This window comes from Colletes latitarsis, chromosome 10 (assembly GCF_051014445.1).
Source record: "Colletes latitarsis isolate SP2378_abdomen chromosome 10, iyColLati1, whole genome shotgun sequence".
NCBI lineage: Eukaryota > Metazoa > Arthropoda > Insecta > Hymenoptera > Colletidae > Colletes > Colletes latitarsis.
The window spans coordinates 11,020,260-11,040,487 of record NC_135143.1 but is presented as its reverse complement, the minus strand read 5'-3'; the positions used below and the strand labels follow the sequence as shown (position 1 = coordinate 11,040,487).

Here is a 20,228-nt window from a genome sequence, read left to right as displayed (position 1 = left end):
TTAGTCGTTTATGTAAAATTATTGTCGTGAACCCAATGAATTTTCCTACAACTCCTTTTAGTTAACACGTTCCATTTTGATGGATCAGGTATTTAATATTGCAAAATGTTTGGAACGCAGACAGAGACACGATTGACATTTACTGTACCATAAAAAGTAATAATAAGTTGTGCTTATGGTTTACTTTTCGTCATAAAAGTGGCGTTGTTTTTCGTTTAAAAGGCAGAGAGCCATTTTCCAATGGGTCAAAAATCGATGTCGAATCGAGAAGGACTGTCCTAGATAGCAAGCAATCGATCGGTGCCCGTGTAACTCGACTAGCGCTTTCGCCACCGAATTCTAAATTTAGTTGGCTTGTTCGTGGTCATTCTTTTTAATTACCCTCGACTGGAGGGCCTCCAGCGACTTTACGGGTACGGGATCTAACCCTGTTAACTCTGCGCTGGGCGGTTCCTTTGACACACCAAATATAGGACATGTTCAGCATGTCGTTGCCTTTAATTCACGTACGCTCGCCGCTTTCTGGACGGTTAACCGGACAGAGAGAGGAGGGTTTTAATAAATTTTGCACGAGAGTTCACCCTCTACTCTCCATTCCTATTAAGATGTATATATTCTTGCTCGTGCAAAGCGCGTGGGGTTCCGTGCTCGGGAAAAAGGGTGCGTTTGAAGGCGAACTTCTTGCCGGGAAAATGTTCGCATGATTTGTAGGCTGAAATTTCAATATTTACACGGCCATCGTATCCCGGAGAATTTGTCAAACGGGAAATTGGCGATTATGGTGATTAATGGTGATCAATTTTTACTGTATTAAGAAAGTTTCGTGAAATCTAGGAAAATGAAACGAGTAAAGCTCGTTGTAAACTTCATACGTGGATTACGATGAAAGTTAAGGCAAATTGATTTTTTAATTTATATTTCCTATTTTAATTCTCTTTAAGATCCGTTTAAAACGTTTATAAATCGTGAATGCGTACGATAAAAAGATGTTTTAAACGAATCTCAAAGAGAATTAAAATAATTGTTCTCTCTATCATCTATACAGGGTGTTCGGCCACCCCTGGGAAAAATTTTAATGGGGGATTCTAGAGGCCAAAATAAGACGAAAATCAAGAATACCAATTTGTTGATGAAGGCTTCGTTAAACAGTTATTAACGTTTAAAGTTCCGATCGCACAGAATTTTTTTCTCGAAAATGTGCACGATTTTGGGGGTACGTCTATACACCGAAAGTTATTGTAATTGACCCCCGCGACCGAAAATAATTTTTCCAAAACGATTTGAAATTTTTTTCTCCGTCGAAAAATTTCACACCTTCTCGAATTTTTTTCTCGAAAATGCGTAGGATTTCGGGGGTATATGTAATGACCAAAAATGATTGCAATCGACCCCTGCAATCGAAAATAATTTTTCTAGAATGATTTGAAAATTTTTGTTTTTGCCGAAAAATTTAGGCACCTACCCCCGTCGATTTTTCTTAAAAATTCGTTTTTCATTTTTAGTAATTTTGTTTGACGCCCTACAGAAAAGTTGTCTAATACTTTTTTGTAGGTACCTATGAGCTCTACTTCAGAGAAAAGTTTCATTGAAATATATTCACAATTGTAAGAGTTATGGCTGTTTGAAAATTGGACCATTTTTATGGGGTTTTTCTCATTTTGCGGGGTCAAGGACCAACTTTTCGAATATTTTTAGAAATTCTACATATTCTCTACTAAAATACGCGTTGATTGCTTTTTTAAACATTGAAATCGTCCAATCCGTTCAGAAGTTATGACGTTTTAAAGAATTGGATGAAAATTCGGGCAGACATTTCTGGCCAGAAATTATATTTTCGGTAAGGAATTTTTTTCTCCAGACTGAGTAGGATTTCGGGGTTATGTCTATTAACCAAAAATGCTTGCAATTGACCCCTGTAACTAAAAATAATTTTTTCAAGACGATTCGAAAGTCTTTTTTTTCACCCAAAACTATCAGCACATACTCGAATTTTTTTCTCGAAAGTGGGTAGGATTTCGGAAGTATGTGTATTCACCAAAAATGATTGTAATTGGCCCCCGCAACCGAAAATAATTTTTCCAGAACGATTTGAAATTTTTTAATTTAATTGTTAATAACTTTTTAACGAAATCTCCATCAACAAATTGGTATTCTTGATTTTCGTCTTATTTTGGCCTCTAGAATCCCCCATTAAAATTTTTCCCAGGGGTGGCCGAATACCCTGTATAGTAGTTGTATAAAATGAAAGGCCTGACTTACTGATTCATCAAGGCCCAGGCTAAACCCTTGGACATAAAAAGCTGAAGTTTTGCACAGAGGTTTCCTTTGTGATGTATACAAGGAATAAGAAAGGATATTCCGAAATTCAACTCCTAAGGTATGGAAAGGGGTTGCAACGTTTCCATGAGGAATATTTTATTTGTGGTCGGATTTACTTGAAACTTGGTCTTAATGCTCTTTGATATAATTAAGGAAACACTTATTTCGGCATTTTAAAAAATTCAACCTTTGAAGGGGTGAAAAGGGGTTGTAACGTTTGTACTTCGGCATTTTAAAAAATTCAATTCTGAAGGGGTGAAAAGGAGTTGCAACGTTTGTATGGGACATATTTTGTTCGCGGTCGGATTTACCTGATACTTGGTCTGAATGCTCATTGATACACGTATTTCGCTTTAAAGTTGCCTTATTTTACTTAAGCGTGTCTTTTTAATTGTTTTCTGTATGTTGAGGCCCATTAGAAACAATATCAATATCCATTTTTTTATGGTGAAACAATATCAATTTTGCGAGGGAACTAAACGGTTTCCTGTGCGAGCGAAGCCGCGGGTAAAAGCTAGTTGCTGATATAAATACTTAACTTGAACACAAAGCCTGTAATATCGTTACTCTTGATCTTCTTTTGGCCTGCAGAATCGTATCTTAGAATATTTATTTCACGTTTCGGTAGAAGTTTAGGAATCGTTTCTAATCGCGTTTGAGAATCGATAGCCGTTTCAACAATATTATACTCGCAACGCGATAGTTTTGTCGAATCTTACAAAAGCCTTTAACGAGCTTCTTCCACGCAATAGTATCACGTACGCCGGAAATATTTCCGCGTAATTTACTTTCGAAACGCTTCCCCTCCGTGTCCAACGACACCCTTTACGGTGCATCGAAAGTAATAAGGGGTAAATAGTGGGCCGTTGAAAAATAAACCGTATTTACATCTCATTTCATTCGTTGCACCATGAATTCCTACCTCTTATCTTCACCCCGGCTATTCTATCTACGTTTAATACCCACTTTACCATCCTTACATCGCGAGTACCCCATTACCGTGTCGGAACGCCGATATCGAAACTACTCGTTAACGGTTAACGTTATTTCCCGCGCCTCTGCCGTGGAAATAATTTCGCTTTTCGTTGCGTTACTCTGTCGTAATTAAAATACTTCGGATCCGGGATCTAATAAATCTCGTTACTCACGTTGTCTTTCCGCCCTGATTCTTACCGGATCACTTTAATCCCCTTCCTTCCGCGTCTCTTCCATCGTGTCACCCTCTTTCCCGGCTTCTTTCGCGTCTCCTCTCTCGCTTTTCCACAATCTTCTCGCCTCTCTCTCCTATTTTTATCCTCCAACGCTCCTCTTATTGCGTTACGTTGCGTACCGAGTAATTTTTTGTTAGAACCAACAATGCTTCCGTTGTTGCTCATAATTTACGTAACGTACGCGATTTGTTTCGGGACGTATGAAACCTCGAGACAAAGTCGATTTTAGCAATGTTATGCTTTTAGCATTTTACGAACAGAGAGATGGTATTTAAATTCTATTTAGCGTTGTGCGTGTTTTGCTTACTCTTGTTCATTTTTATTTTTCTATTTTAACATATTTCAATCTACTATTACATCTTACTATTTTATTTTCAAGATTTCGTGGTCAAAATAACAAGAATTTCTGCGGTTCAAATTTTACTAAGTATCTAGCTTGTTAAATATATTAACAGACCCGTTTGACTCTTTCTTCGAAACTTAGAAACGACGTACATATATCGCTAGATAATATTCTGTTCTCATTCCTGTCTTCCCGTGCATCGTCCTTTCTTCATTCTTCGGATCCATTTTTTGGATTCTCGTTCTTCCATAATCCCCCGACTCGTATCACAGTCTTAATGAAGAATTCAGAAATCCTAATTCAATACCTGTCTACTGTTTTCTCGTCCCTGTTCGGAATGTTACAACATCGCGGACAAACAGCACCGAACGAGATTTACCGCCGCAGATATTTTACGAGCATAGAGGAAAGTCATCTTGATTGAACATTCAGAAATCGTAACTCAATATTTAGTTCTCTTCGTTTCGCGCGTACGTTTTCGTCCTCCTTTTTCTATCTTCGCAGACTTTTCATAGTCTATTTGTACTTCTTCCTCTTTGTGCCTCTTTTTCTGAATCGTACACTTCGCGCGTTTCTCTCCCTTTCCCGCCATTCTGGCCTCTCTTTCGAGTTCTTCCGCGCGTATAGGTATGTACGCCATGTTCAATTTTATGAGGGGAAACGTATACTGCGAGCCGACGGGCGACGTTTAATAAAGGCGTGGGTGTGTGTGCTAGGGGTGCTAGTTAGCACGGCGCTAGGCGCCGGCGACGACGTCGCCGTCTGGACGCCTATGGCCTCCTCTCGACGTCCTACACCGACGACGACGACGACCTCGTCTCACTCTCTTGAGGCACGTTCTGACACAAAGTGGTCGTTCTTTAAAAATCCAAAGAACGTCCTGTTGATTTGAAATAATACCGGCCTCTCTGCGTTTAGCGTGTCTGTCCTCGGGGTTCTCGCGCAGAAACGTTTATTTATCATAGCTGGATAAAGAATGTTGCCCTAGAGAATGCAACAAAACGAATTTGGGATTCATTTGTAATCGAGAATAATTTATTCGGTGCTTCCTTTTGAAATACATGTCTGCGTCAAGCTTCAACAGAAGTTTCAAAGCTGCCTTACTATATCAAACATTAATTACATATAAATGTAATTCTTTAAAAATGGTGGAATTCTATCGATCTACTCGTAGTAGCAATTTAAGCTAATTTTTTTTAATTTTTTTTTAAATTATTTTTTTGGATAATGTCCCACTGTTCTTCAACAAATGTTACAACAACAATCGTCGTAGTACTTCATTTCAAAAATATCTTATTTCAATATTTTATTTTAAAAATATCTTGTTCTCAGGTAACCGCTTTCCCCCGTACGAAACGCAGTCAGTAAATGGAACGTACGCGAACCCTTAAAAAGCGAAATAATATTTTATCTCGTTTGGCCATGGAAATTTTACAATTTAAAGTAGCTCGCGACGCATCGAATCGGGCATGCAAATGCACGCGTCTGTTTATCCTCGTATTTTGCGCGCAACATGTTTTTCATACGATTCTGCGTCGTATCGCGCTGTAATAGAAAATTTTGATTCGCATGCATCGCCGTGCGTCGCGCTAGAACGTGCAAATTACGCGGAGTTCACGGCACGATGCATCTCATTTAGATAAACGCTTGTCATGTTGATTAAAGCATGCCGCTTGGAAAGATGCAGCTTCGCGATTATTATTAGCCATAACATATTAAATTGTCACGCCTGCGATTGAAGCCCGTTAAACTTGTTACTTGCGGCAACGAAAGAAAAAATTCGACTATTTTACGGTTTAACGCATTCACTGCCATGTCACATCATGGATGACATAATTTTTCATCGAGGATCTAAACAAATTAATTTTCAACATTAGACGTTAAAGGAAATAAATCTGGATAGGACTCTTGAATTTTAACGAGGCTATAAAAATAAATTATACGACTAATTATGGGGATTCTAGTTTTCCGTTGTCTAAAAGAAAAGTTTCGTTTTTTCATTTTTGCGCACGGAAAAAAAAAATAAAAAGAAAGAGACGTAAAATTTCGAGTCGTGCGACTTTCTGGCAGAACAATTTCAAGTCAGGTCGAAAGTCATTCACCTGCTAATTGCACGCGCACGCGCGTCAGCCAGCCAGAAGTGTCTTTTATAGTTCGCGAATAGCCTCGATTGCTTTGAAAGAAGTCAGCGAGAAGCGATTTCACGAAGAACCTTAGCGCAGTCTTACGGAACAGAGTGGTGCACGCACTCGTTGGGACTTTATTAGTCGCCAGTAATGATGGCGAGGGAGAGAATAGGGGTGTTGCACAGTGATTCAGGTTAACATTCGGCGAACAAGGACGTCTTCTTTCTCTCTCTCACACACACACGCGCGCGCGTCTCTCGTCCCTGTTCTTTCTCTACCGACTGTTTTTCAACGTTCTCTCGCTTTGTTTCCCTTTCCTGTCCTCATCCTCGTCCTTCGTTCCCGTATTATTTCGTGTTTCTTCCCGTGGTCCCCCATCCTCCTCTCGAACCGATTCTCTGGCCCAACTTTCCGCGTTTCAGCGTATTTAGCGGGCAGTAAAAGCTTTAATGAAAAGGAACTCGACTCCACGAGGCAGTAAAATCGGTTATATCGACACCGAGGGGAGAAAGCTCCGTCAAAAGGACGCAATTTATCGCGCAATCATATAAACGCCTCTTCGATCGCTCCTTTTCGCGATCTTGCGGTCCGACGAAGCTCCGGATTAAAATTTATTTAACCTCTAACGCGCGATGGCGCCCAGTTCAATACCCGGTCACGAATATCAAATTCTCGATCGCGCCGTAAATCGTTTAGAAATTACGTAACTTTTTGATCTGAAATGTTTGTACATAATTATAATATAATTTTGTTTCTCCCGATTTAAATCATAGACTGTTCTGATATATCCGCCTGCTGCGACGTTATTTAAATTTATAACGAATTTAATGATAAATAAATTTTTAATTATCGCTTTTACCTTTTACGTATCGCTTCGTTTCTTTATTCGTCGAAGAGAAAAGCAAGTGATCGATAAAGGGGGTGCGATCGCTAACGAGGAGATTTACGTTGACGTCAACAATTAAACGAAGAAACATCTAAGCAACGTATCTCGCGACAGTCGCGAGTCGCAATTTGCCCGAAAAGAGGGAAGAGAAAGATAGAAACGATATCTGACTCTGCAGACGGCGGTTCGAACGACCATCGGGATGATCGATATCGCGGTGCTTTCGATCGGCCATTACCGCGGACGAGGATGACGAGGACAATGTCTGTCAACTGTAATTTCTCCGGCAGACATTTTTACTCTCCGCACGTGTGGGCGTGTGTTTAACGGTGTGTTCCCATCGTTCATTAAGTTAACGATCCATCGTTAACCTTACCTTTATTGGATGCGTTCGACGGGGCTTCATAGACGGGGAAAAAGCGAGGAAAGAAGGGAAAAAAGTGCAACGCCTCCCGACGTTTGGCGTTGTTTCTGACGCCATATGGTCGAGGTGTTTTGAGGCGACCGATGCCATCCATTTCAAAAGATAGTGCGCCATTTGGTCCGGGTTATGGAATACTGGTCTTAACCATTTTCTTCTTATATTCGTTTATTTAAGCCAATCTTTTTTTTCAACCTTTGAAACAAATGAAATTCAGACTGTAGGATTACGAGCATTTCCTATTATTTTTATTTAACTTTTTAATTGTGTTTTGTATCTCGAAAAAATAGAACTATAAGATATAAGTTTGCCTCTTCACCTCATCCCGAAAGTAGTCCTCCAAGACTGCAGAGGATCCTTCGTGTCAGATTACATTTTGTAAAGAGTTAGGTCACTTTGGATTCTCCGGGATCTTTTCAATAATTTTCAAGGCTCGATCGATCACGTTTCACCGAACGATATCTTTCGGTTCGTCTTTTTTTTCCACCCCCAAGTCGAGCAGGGTATTACGAGGCAAGCGTTCCGAATAAAATTTCGACCGGGCCAGTCTGAAACAAAATCTGGTATTTTCGGTATAATAAATGTTTGCTGAAGCAGCGTCGAAAAGGGGAACGGAGGGATCCTGGATGACCCCGTCTCGCGGCGAAAAGAGAGACGCGTACGTGGATGCTGGCGTACGAAAAAGGAAACGGATAGAGAGGAGAAAAGTATTTCATCCTTCTTTCAAGGCTTTCCCTGCCGGATCCTTGCCAAGTCTGGTCCGGGTATTACCTCCTTTGAATCTACCACGAACAAGGATTGGTCTTTAAGACGCTCGCGGGGGTTAGGTTAGTAATTTGCGGATTATACGGCCAAGAGGAAGGCAACTGAGAGCATGGAAGAGGATAGAGGGGGAGGGAGGGCGGAGAATTTGAGGTAGTGATAGAGGAAGCTGTGCATTGAATGCTGAAGGGAGAAAAATCAAAAGGGTAACGGAGAGAAATTCATGTTTGAGGGACAAGGCTCGTGTCTCCGTATATCGTGGACAAATAATTCTTGTTGCGTCGCCATAACTTTGTATATAGTTGTCTAGGGTTATGGCACAACCTGAATTGTACCAGAGTGTGTGAATTTTCAAAAAAGTTTCACGTTGCATCAAGAATTAGATATGTTATACATTATTTGGTGCATTCTTTTAATTTATTTTCTAGACAATTTTATTTCTTGAATGTTCAATTACCCATACAGTGATCAACAAGCTCTTTGGTGAATTAATTATTGAGGAACTATCAGTTTGATTTTAGTTAGATGTCAACAGCGGTTATTAAGAAACTGATTTTCATCTCATAAGATGTCTTATCCCCCCAGCGCGAACAAAGTTTCGTTTTAGTTTCGAGCGATCATAAAAGAAGGTGGCGAATGGGGAATGAAGACGTGGAAGTAGAACGTAGAAAACTGCTAAAGAAAACGGAAGTAGATGACACAAATGAAGAGTCCTCTCGAGTGATAGTACACATTCTCGTCTGTAATTCTCTGCCCTTTTTTCCTCGCATTTTTTTTTTTCACCGTCGTATCCGAGATTCGTGTCTTCGTTGTAGTTTGGTTCATCGACCGACGATGCTTCGTAGCGGGAAACTTTCCGGCGAACTTTTTCATTTCGACGGACTTGGGAATCTGTCATTAAACCGAGCGGGAAGATTGTATTGGCCTTGATAGGAAATTACGCAGTAGTCTCCTTCTGAGTCGTGCAATCAGCGATTTTGTTTCAAGGACATTCTTCGAGTAATTGAAGAGATACCACGAAAGTGCGTTTCTGCTCTCTCATTTAGTGTTTTCCGAATTGCGAGAAGAATCCATCCTGATTGTGCTTTGGCAATCGTTATTTTTAGAGAAACGGTGTGATAATGATAATTCTATATTTGCTACCAATTCGACGTTTGGATCATTTTTGTGTATTACATTATATTTTGTTATAATTTTTACGAACGTTTGTTACAAACTTGTTTTAATTTCCTTCTTGTTGGTATTTTAGAGAGTCAAGAAAGTCAGATCACATTTTGATTATTAAACAAGATTTTCAATTATATTTGTTAGTACGATTTAAGTATTCGTATTCTCGTCTCAAGATTTGATTCGATTTTGAGCAAAATTGCCCCACGAATAATGACATTTCATTTTTTTTTTAAATGATTTCAACAGATCTCAGAGCAAATTAAATTTTATAAAGTACGTTACTATTTTTCCCCAACATAAAGAAAAGATCAAATGAAATTTTATTCGTTGCACGCCCAACGTTAATAACGTATGCTGATAATATTCGACTCGTTAATTTTCTAATAAAAATCTGGTACGTTCGTGTCTTATTCTCTCAATCTGACGGATAGGAAACATCTTTATCGAGTGCTCGTGGAGTAGTAATATGGGCGTATTAACGAGGACAAGCCGCAAATAAACCACAGAAACTTATCGCGGCAAGTTACACGGTGCCTTAATCATCCGTTGCGTGGTCGCTAACGAAGAAGTTAATTGACTTAAAGGCTGAATTACTGAAGGTTTGTTCGGAGTTAACAGCTGTCAGAGGTTTGCCAGGGAAATTTATCCCCCGAGTTCGCAGTACGCACGCACCTAAGCTTCCTGTTCGCGCGTACAGCCACGGATTTCGGAGGTTCGAGTGTCGAAATATATTTAACTTCTGGCTCGTTCACCGAATATGCTATTAAACGCTGACTCTACATCAACGAGAGTAAACGAACGCGAATTATGCGGTACCTTCATTCATATACATTAAACGCTGTGTAACCAGCAACGCGATTAGGTTTAATACGCAGTCGATGGATTCTGGTATCTGTAAACTAAATTTCATCACTGCTTATTTTACACAGACGAATATCAGTTGTGACATTCTTTTCTATTTAACGAAGAAAACATTACAAGAATATAGAATTTTCTCGAGTATAATACGTTTCAGAAATGTCACGCAAAACCCAGACAAAATATAAATGTTTGTTTTACAATGCAAAAACTTCCAATTCCGAAATATCCGTATTTTGTGTTTCAGCATACAGTGAGCTTCCTATGCAAATTTACGAAAAAGTTAGTTTTCGCTTTACCTGAAAAATCAACAAAAATGTTTTTCGGTGCATTCTTTCAACAAGTAGATATTTTCACTGTGTCATTATAGTACAATATTACAAAAGGCAAAGATCATTTAAACGGTTAATGGTGTCAAATGGTATTATCTAGTTTTCTGCTTGAATTCCGCTCGAATTTTGGCGTTAAAGTCTCGGTGTCTCCGTTTTTCCAGCGTTTACTTTCGTTGTAACAAAGACTGGGCGATACCGTAGCAACGAGCCGAAAGATCGTGAAATAAAAATTGTGGCGTGCATTAGGTCGCAGCGGGGACCAAGTAATTTCGTCGTCGAGACATTCCTTAGGTATTGCCACGTAAATAGATCGCATTTAGAGGCACTCGGCTCTCAGCGAGGGGCCATTTCGAAACAGACGAAAAGCAGCGGGACACATAGTGACATTACAGGCTTTCCTCCGCGATTCCTCCGTGTGAAGGAATGACGTGGGGGAATAAGGTGAAAGCAGCAATCGATTTTTTATTAACGAGGAGAAAGACCAAGGCGCTCGAGTAGCTTTGAAGTGGCTTCGCTGGATAGCGGCTGAAGTAATCAAAAAATTAGGTTATTTCGATGATACCACATATTGGAGTCCGACCCTATCGCTGCGCTGGTATAAATCGTTTACTGGGAAATTATTACTCATTTTCTATAACAAGAAAGATGACCAAGGCGTTGTATTCTTTTTTTTTTTTTTTAACAGACACACACTGTTTAGACCGGTTTCCCATTTTGTTTGCCATTAGTATCGAGAATCTCGATATAATGCAATTTTGTTCGTTCCATCCGTAATTTTCTATTCGTATTTAACAAACTTTTACTCTTCTTATATTCGAAAATTCGAAACTAATGAAACAGGTAATTAACTACAGGTACCTATAACGAACAATCGATAGGGGCATCCTTATCCGAAACGACAGTTTATTTTGTAGGAAATAATGATCGAGGCGGACGAGGGATTAAATTGGTTACGCGTCGGATTAATTTTAAATAATGGTGATTATATTTTACACAGTATTTAAATCTAATTAATTTTCCCATTCCCTTTAATAAAGGCATTCCGCTCTTACGCTTATTACGGAACAAAGTTGTTTCGAAACGATGTTAGCGAAATATATTAAAACACTTTTACGGTACAATTAAAATCGCGATAGCTTTTTTAATTTTCGCAGTCGGCTAATTTTCATTCCCCCCCTCCGTCGGTGTCATCCCCGGGAAAAAGGCCATTACAGATGTACCGAGAGCCACGGAAACAGTGACCGTAGCCGCGAAATTAAAGTCTCCTTCCGTGAGTTTAATTAGAGTGTGTTGAAATATCGGCGAGCGCGACGCGTGGAATGATTACAATCGATTGCGGACTAAAACACTGACCCGTGCTCGACAGACTTTCCGAGTCGACTGCCGCGAAAACAATTTATTCTGAAAGTTTGATTTGCTTTTTCACCAGGGATCACCGACGAAAAAGTGAATCAAAATTCGATCGCGTCCTGATTTTCCCAGCGTTTCCTGTAACGGCGATATTCCGCTCGTGTTTGATTTGCTTTTCTCCCCTCTGCGTGTCGTTCGATGGACAAGCAAAATTAATTATTTTAAAATTAATAACGTGTTTATCACACCGTACTAAAGTGAAAAAAAAAATTATTGACAGGTCTTGCATGGAGAATTATAAATTAATTATAGGAACGTATAATACGGTTGAGCAGTTAATCGTTTCAGAGACGAATTAAACATAGTTAAAGTTTACGCGCGTGCGGTTCCGAAACTACTAGTGTTTCGTACATAATCAAGCCGTTGTTAGAAGCGGCAAAGCTTCCTCTTTAAAATGGTTTTTTGTTTATGTCGATCCGACTTTTCGTTTTCGAGATATCGTAATTTAAATAAAAGCCTTAGAATAGGCTATTAATGCGTATTAAAAATATTAAAACTTTAGGTGCATATAGTTTCAAAACTACTAGTGCTTTATTAATTATCGAACCATCGTTAGCAGCGGCAAAGCCTCCCCTTTAAAATGGTGTTTGGTTTTTGTCGATCCGACTTTCCGTTTTCGAGATATCGTAATTTATGTAAAGGGGTAATTTTTTAATATCCACTGTGATCTCGCTCTCCGTCTTGGAAAAGCCCATTAACGCGCATTAAAAATACTAAAACTTTAGACGCGTGCAGTTCCGAAACTACTAATGCTTTATTAATTATCGAACCATCGTTAGCAGCGGCAAAGCTTCCCCTTTGAAATGGTTTTTGGTTTTTGCCGATCCGACTTTCCGTTTTCGAGATATCGTAATTTATGTAAAAGGGTATTTTTCTTAATTCGGCTATCTCTGTCTCCGTCTGACGCGTCGCGTCGTACCTCCTTGTCGCGCGTGAGTCGAGACAGTCACGTGACCAGGAAGTCGTAGTATTTCTAAGAATTTACTACGCACTGTTTACTACTGTCGCGCGCGCGAGTCCATTGTTCTCAATGAAACGTAAACAAACGCTTCGAACCCTTATATCTCTGAAACTAGCCATCGCATCGACTTGAAACTAAAATCGTCATATCTCCGGAACTAATGAAGCTATCGACTCTCACAAACGCTCATTTTAAAGGGCATTTCATCCTCTACCCGATGACTATAACAACTACTATAATTTATGCTGTCTTTTATGTTTATTTTGAGATTTACTTTGACGTTATATACCCAAAGAAGTTTCAGCAACTCCTATTGATTATGTAGCGACTTCGTCGCCACCACGCCTTCGCTAGAATTGGTAATTCATTGTAGGGGCTTGTAAGAGCCCGGTCAGGGTCGATGGGCACACATGGCGACCATCGGTACAAGCCTGGGTTTTTCTCGACGGCCAGAAACGGCCACTAGCGTTGGCCACGCGGTCGAGGCATTTTTCCCGCCGAGTTGCGCGCCTTTTTGTACGAAAAAGGTATATATATACACGTATATACAGCTGTCTTTGTCGTGGACCGGGTATATAACCCCGGGAGGGCAAAGGACAAGAGGCATTACACATTTTTAACTTTCGACGAGAACATCGAGAGTCGCACTTATTATAACGCAAACATTCAATAAACATTTGTGCTCCCGCAGGTAAATAGTGTGCGTGGATTGAGTTTATTTTTCCGATCATCTTCTACACCAATCCCTTACAATTATACAGCCGGTATGCGATAAACTAGATTACAAATTATTTATTTAATTGAAAATGAATTTAAATTCGAATACAGGATATTTACTTAATTACTATGCCAAGAATTTTTTGTAAATAATTGAATTTGTCATACAGTTAGAGTAGATAAATGTTACGTTTCAGAAACTCTACGTCGAGCGCATATTTATGGTATAGAAAATTTGAAATTCATATCTCTGGGTCTTCGATCGTCTAGTACGAAATTCCACGTCACGATCGTGGAATAAAATGTTACAAACCTTTCGAAAACGGAACGGTGCGCAAAGGGAGTGCTAATTGACGATGCACTGGCATCGCTCTCACATACTCGACACCATCATTCACTGGTAGGTGCTGGCACAAAGGGACGAGATCAAGGACAAGAACGTTTGCACCAAGTGCCTACATGATAGGAGAGGGAAGGACGAATCGTTTGAAGCGAACGTTACTGACCCACTTCAGATACGAACTTTCGATCCTCCTCGATTCGTCCTTTCAGCCCTTTCCATCTTTCCATTCTCGTTGACTTCATCGTCTCTTCGTGTTATCACGCGGATCATAATCGGATTCTGTGGTTCAGTCAACCGCTATAAAGCCCGAGTATCGAACACCAAGCCGATTATCCAGTCCGTTTAATTAGTAATCGGGTCTTCTACCGGTGAACTAACGGCGAACTTTGATCACGAAAATGCTCGATCCGTTCCTGCATTATTATCAAATATCTAATAATATTCGTAGATACAGTAATAATGACAAATGTTTTCGATACGTATTTTCATGATTTGATTTTACTGAAATATGCATAATTACTTAGATACTCTCTTAAAAGCAGCCTCTCGCATCTTGATATTTACTACATCGAGTTTTCACTCGCCATCTGTGGATTTAATTAACAATTTTAAAACAATTTTGAAACTTGCAACTTCTTTATTAAGTCGTCTTTAACAAGACAAATGATTAGAGAGCGCGTCGTTAAATTATTTTAATGTAATAGTAATGATCGAAATAATTAGCTTAGCGGAGACTAATTATTGAACCTGCTGCGTGTAACTTCTAGCGTGTTCATTGTTCACTCCCTTGAATGATAATGCATTGAAATTTGAGGCGAGCACGTTTTAACTCTATTATTAATTCGGTCGAGACCCAGGTATGTATATGATCATACTGCGCAGTGTAGTCGCGCTACTTTATGTGGTAATTATTATCGACGCAATTAAGTTTCTGGAATCAAGATTTCAGTGTACCAAGCTGTGCTGCATTCTGCTTGAATCCTCCGCAACGAAACAGACCTGCATACGTATTTTGTTGGAAATACCTTATCCGACAACTGATTACATGAGTGACATTTCGAATGATAATTTTAGTTCTGATCACGATATAATCTTCCCTCTACGAACCTTCGTTTTCGAAAAGTTTGATCATCCAAGTAAATAATAATTATGACAGAAATTCAATACGAATAATAATGAAACAACTTGTTATATTACTTTAATTTATTTATGATTTGTAGCAAGCAGTAAATATTTGTTTTAAAAATTACGATCATAACAACTTGCTATGGGGCGCATCGATACAAAATGCCTCACTTTGAAAACTTAACTTTTCCAATCCATGCTTTCGATTTAGATAAGTGTAATTCTGAGCCGAAAAAAGTATCCATACACCTCAATACGTTCAGTTTAAACAATAATAACTTTGATTATGAAGGCTACTTAGCTATGAAAGGCACATATGCAGTTGGGAAATTAATTCAGCTTTCAAATAGTATGAATTCTATTTACTATTACTATTAAATCTATTTATGAAATACACCAATAAAACTCAAAATCTTGGGAGAGTCTCGTCTTTCTTTTATTTCTATTTCTTCTGTTTCATAGCATTTCGTCAATTCTTAGCGTGGTTTGTTAAAGAATCATAATTTTTATCATAGTGAGTGTTAAAAATAAGAAAACTACAATAGAGGCAAGAAAAATTATAATTGAATTATGGAAAAGTCGGAAATCACTTCGCGAGATTGGTGAAATGGTAAAAATTGTAATGGGAGATTTTAGAAGCCAAAATAGGACGAAAATCAAGAATACTAATTTGTTGATGGAGGCTTCGTTAAAAAGTTATTAACGTTTAAAATTTCACTCGTATTGAATTTTTTTCTCGAAAATGCGTAGAATTTCGGGGGTATGTCTATTCACCAAAAATGATTGTAATTGACCCCCGTAAACGAAAATAATTTTTCAAAAACGATTTGAAGTTTCACAACTTTTTGAATATTTTTCTCGAAAGTGGGTAGGATTTCGGGGGTTTATCTAATGACCAAAAATTATTGTAATTGACCCCTGCAATCGAAAATAATTTTTCCAGAACGATTTAAAATTTTTTTTTTTCACCGAAAAATTTAAGCACCTACCCCCTGTCGATTTTTCTTAAATATTTGTTTTTCATTTTTAATAAATTTGTTTGACGCTCTACAGAAAAGTTGTCTAATACTTTTTTGTAGGTACCTATGAGCTCTACTTCAGAGAAAAGTTTCATTGAAATATATTCGTTATTGTAGGAGTTATGGTTGTTTGAAAATTGGACCATTTTTATGGGGTTTTTCTCATTTTGCGGCGTCAAGCACCAACTTTTCTAATATTTTTACGATTTGTACATATTCTCCATCAAAATACGCGTAATTTGCTTTTTTAAACATTGAAATCGTCCAATCCGTTCAGAAGTTATGACGTTTTAAAGAATTGGATGAAAATTCGGGCAGACATTTCTGGCCAGAAATGATATTTTCGGTAAGGAATTTTTTTCTTGAAAATGCGCAGGAATTCGAGGGTATGTCTCTTCACCAAAAATGCTTATAATCGATCCCTGCAATCGAAAATATTTTTTTTAGAACGATTTGAAAAATTTTTTTTTCCCCGAAAAATTTCAACACCTACCCGAATTTTTTCTTGGAAGTGGGTAGGATTTCGGGGGTATGTGTATTCACCAAAAATGATTGTAATTGACCCTTGCAACTAAAAATAATTTTTTCGCGCACGGAAATTAGGTCTTCCTGACAATTACTATTTTCAGCTAGATAACGCTCCCATCTACAATAATTTTCTACATTTAAGTAGAGAATGGCTTTTATATAATACGTTTCACGTTCTGGAAACTCGTCTGCAATCACAGAACATAAATCCAATCGAGCATATATGGCGAGAATTGAAACATCGTTTGCAAAAATATAAAATTACAAATAAAAATGATTTAAAATATGTTTTGCAAGAGGAATGGCAAAAAATGGAGGGAAATGTAACAAATAATTTAATTGAATCTATGCCCAGGCGATTACAAGCGATTGATAATAACGGATATCCTACAAAATATTAATTACCATAAATATGACTGATTCACAAACAAACAAAATTCTGTATGAATACATTTTTCTCGCTGATTTTCTTACCTCATTCGGCATTTGAGAATTGTCTGTTGTATTTTTATTTAAGTTACAATATAATTCATACTATCTGAAAGCTGAGTTAATTCCCTAATTGCATATGTGCCTTCCATAGTTAACTAGCCTTCTATAATGAAAGTTCTTACTGTTTAAACTGAACGTGTTGCGGTGTGTGGATACTTTCTCCGGTAATTGTATCATTACCGATATTGAATTTAGACTAGAAAATTAAAAATAAAAAGCCACCAATCGTAACAATCCACCTTCTCGTCTACTGTACTTTTAAAACACGTATAAGCCCGTTTGCCCCACGATTGCAGTCAAAGGCTGGACCCTGAGTTCCGCTCGATTTACATCTTTGCACCGTGCATTCCAGCAGGGTGTAAATTAGGAGTATCGCTTTTGAGGCGACACGTTGCGTCAGTCTGAATGGGAACGCAGTCCGCGTTGGCCGGGCGATCGCGTGCGCGACCCTTTCGTAATTTTCCTCCGTTGAAAATTTTCCTTCAGACCCGTCGATCCGATTCTCTTACTTCATCGCGTGCACACAGGCTGACCGTCCGTTCGAGAGAAGATCGAAGGTCGGAGGCCCTTTGTGCGATCCCGAACACCCTCGGGTCCCTTTCGTTCTATCTCTTATGCCTATCTTTCTGCCGCGTTGCCTCTTCTGACAATTTTTCACGGAGTATCTTATTGCTGCACCCGGTGTTTCCACGGTTTATTTCACCGAATCAATTAAAAGGCCCGGTGGCTGGCTTATACGCTGACTCAAACCACTAGCCGCCTCCGCCTGCTGAATATTCAAAGCCGAAGTTCCTGGCTGCGGGTAATTATAACGACATTACCGTTACTTGTCCCTTGGCTGCGACGCGGAACGGAGTTGATATCGGCGAATTAGCGCTATACAGGCCGGGGGTAATAACTTTGAAAATATTAGGCTGGCCAATAAGTTCCCAGACAACTTCGAACCTCTTGGGTCCTCGCGGGAGACACGCATTCCCAGCCAATAATCTTCGAGCTGCGCTCTCGATGTTTCTTCCAGGGCATACGATGCCCGATATGTCTTACAAACTATAAAGAAAACTTTTTCGTAGTTCGCGCATCGATTACTGCACCGTACGTTGTACCTCTTTTAGCATTACTCGTGAAAGACAGGTTTAAAGTACTTTATTATCGAAACAAATACTTTTTACATTGTACATATTGTTATTCACGAGTGTATTTAATTTGTAACGCGAGTTGGGTTCGATAAAAATACTTGGAAGATCGACTTACTGCAAGGTTATCTTATACCCACTTTTGGTGCATCGCTACTTGGCAATAACAGATCGAAATGCTAAATTTTGGCTTCTAAATTTGGCGATATAAAACTTTGGCATGTTCAGGAATTAAATAATTCCTGAATAATAATTCCTCATAAACTGTTTCGAGAATTCCAAATGGCCTGTAGTTCGTTTTCGCCGTTGTGCTTACCTTATTTTAGAGAGTTGAATGTTGTGGGAGTTCCAATCTGGTAATAATGCGACGGCTACAGCAAAACAAATATACGACGTTATCGGTGAAGGTGTAGTAGCAGAACGTGCATTGCAAAATTGCTTTGCCAAGTTTCGTGCTGGAGATACCAGTCTTCAAGATGAACCTAAATCGGGACGGTCAACGGATATCGATGACAACATTTTGAAGATCCTAGTGGAGCAAAACCCACGTCAAACAACCAAAGAATTAGCAGATAAGTTGAAGACATTTCAATCTATCATTTGTCGACACATGGAAAAACTAGGAAAAGTCAGCAAGCTAGGCGTATGGGTTCCGCACAATTTATCGGAGAAAAACAAGGTGGATAGAATGGCGGTTACCACTTCGTTCTTGTCAATGAACAGAAATGACCCATTTTTGAACAAGCTGATTACAAGAGATGAAAAATAGATCACGTACGAAAATGTTACTCGAAAAAGACAGTGGGTAGATAAAGATAAACAACCTCTGTCAGAATTCAAAGCCACTCTTCATGGAAAGAAGATTCTTCTTTCCGTATGGTTGGATCGAAGAGGAATAATCCATTATGAGTTGTACACTGAACAATTGAACAGGGTTCAAGAAAAATTACAATAGAAACGATCAGCACTTATCAATCGTAAGGGCGCCATGCTTTTGCATGACAACGCTAGGTCACGTACGGCAAGAGCTACCCAGGAAAAAACTTTGAAACTAGGATGGACCGTGTTACCTCATCCTCATTCACCGGACCTAGTCCTTGCAGATTATCATTTATTTCGATCCCTACAAAATTCTTTAAATGGACAAAAATTCAGTATTCAACAACCATGAACAGGGTTGTAAAACTCATGTAAAAGGTTGTATTTAATAATGGAGAATACGTTTTAAACTAAGGTGTTGTGTAACACTTTCAATAAAGAAATAAAGTTAGTATGAAGAAATAGCAATTACTTATGACAAGTTTCTCAATTAGAACCATATATTTTTCCCCCTATCGTATCGTAGGGGACGTCAGGACGAATTCAAAACATATATTGCAAAATGTTTCGAGAACCCAGAGAAGATATTTAAGACGCAATACGCGAATGTATCAATTTTCATAAAGCGTCGCGCGAGCGTTATTTGGCAAGTTCTCCGTTGCGAGTTGAGGAAGAAAGCGACAGAAATCCAAGGCTGGCCCGGCGAATCTTCCTCCGGGCTCGCAGTCACGTACAAACGGAACCGCAAATCGTTAGATCAAACAGGATCTCGTGTTCCTGTTTCCGTATGCGCGTAAAAAAAAAAAAAATCGAATTAGAATCTCGCGCCGCGGGAGGAGACCGTTGCAGAGGACTGGAGTAGTGTCATCTGTTGCTCGTGTGCACCGCCAACAAGTGGTATAAGCCGAAATTTAAGGGGTCGAGAAAACTCGGCTTCGCCCACCCCTCGCGTTCCGCCATTACAGACCCCCTTCCCCCCACTCGTGTAACCTTGGCTGCTCTCCTTTCCACGAGATGGGTCTCGCGCATCCGGTCTTTAATTGTGTTCCGGAAAGTGAGCCACCGAGATCCTCTCAGAGTGGATATCCGGTCCGGTGTAATGATCCGCAAGGAAGAACACGGAGGAAAAAAAAAGAGGACTCAGAGACGTCGATATCCTCCGCATGCTCGCGTGTGCGAGCTTCCTGAAAGCGACGCGTTCTCGGAATTCCGATCACCCGACGCGAATAATTTATTTATTCGTTCTTAATATG

General features: G+C 39.2%; 1 pseudogene; it reads left to right on the top strand.

Annotated features, from left to right (window-relative positions):
* The first annotated feature begins 18,490 nt into the window (after nucleotides 1–18,490).
* LOC143347219 (histone-lysine N-methyltransferase SETMAR pseudogene) lies at nucleotides 18,491–18,925 on the top strand (annotated as a pseudogene).
* The last annotated feature ends 1,303 nt before the right edge of the window (nucleotides 18,926–20,228 follow it).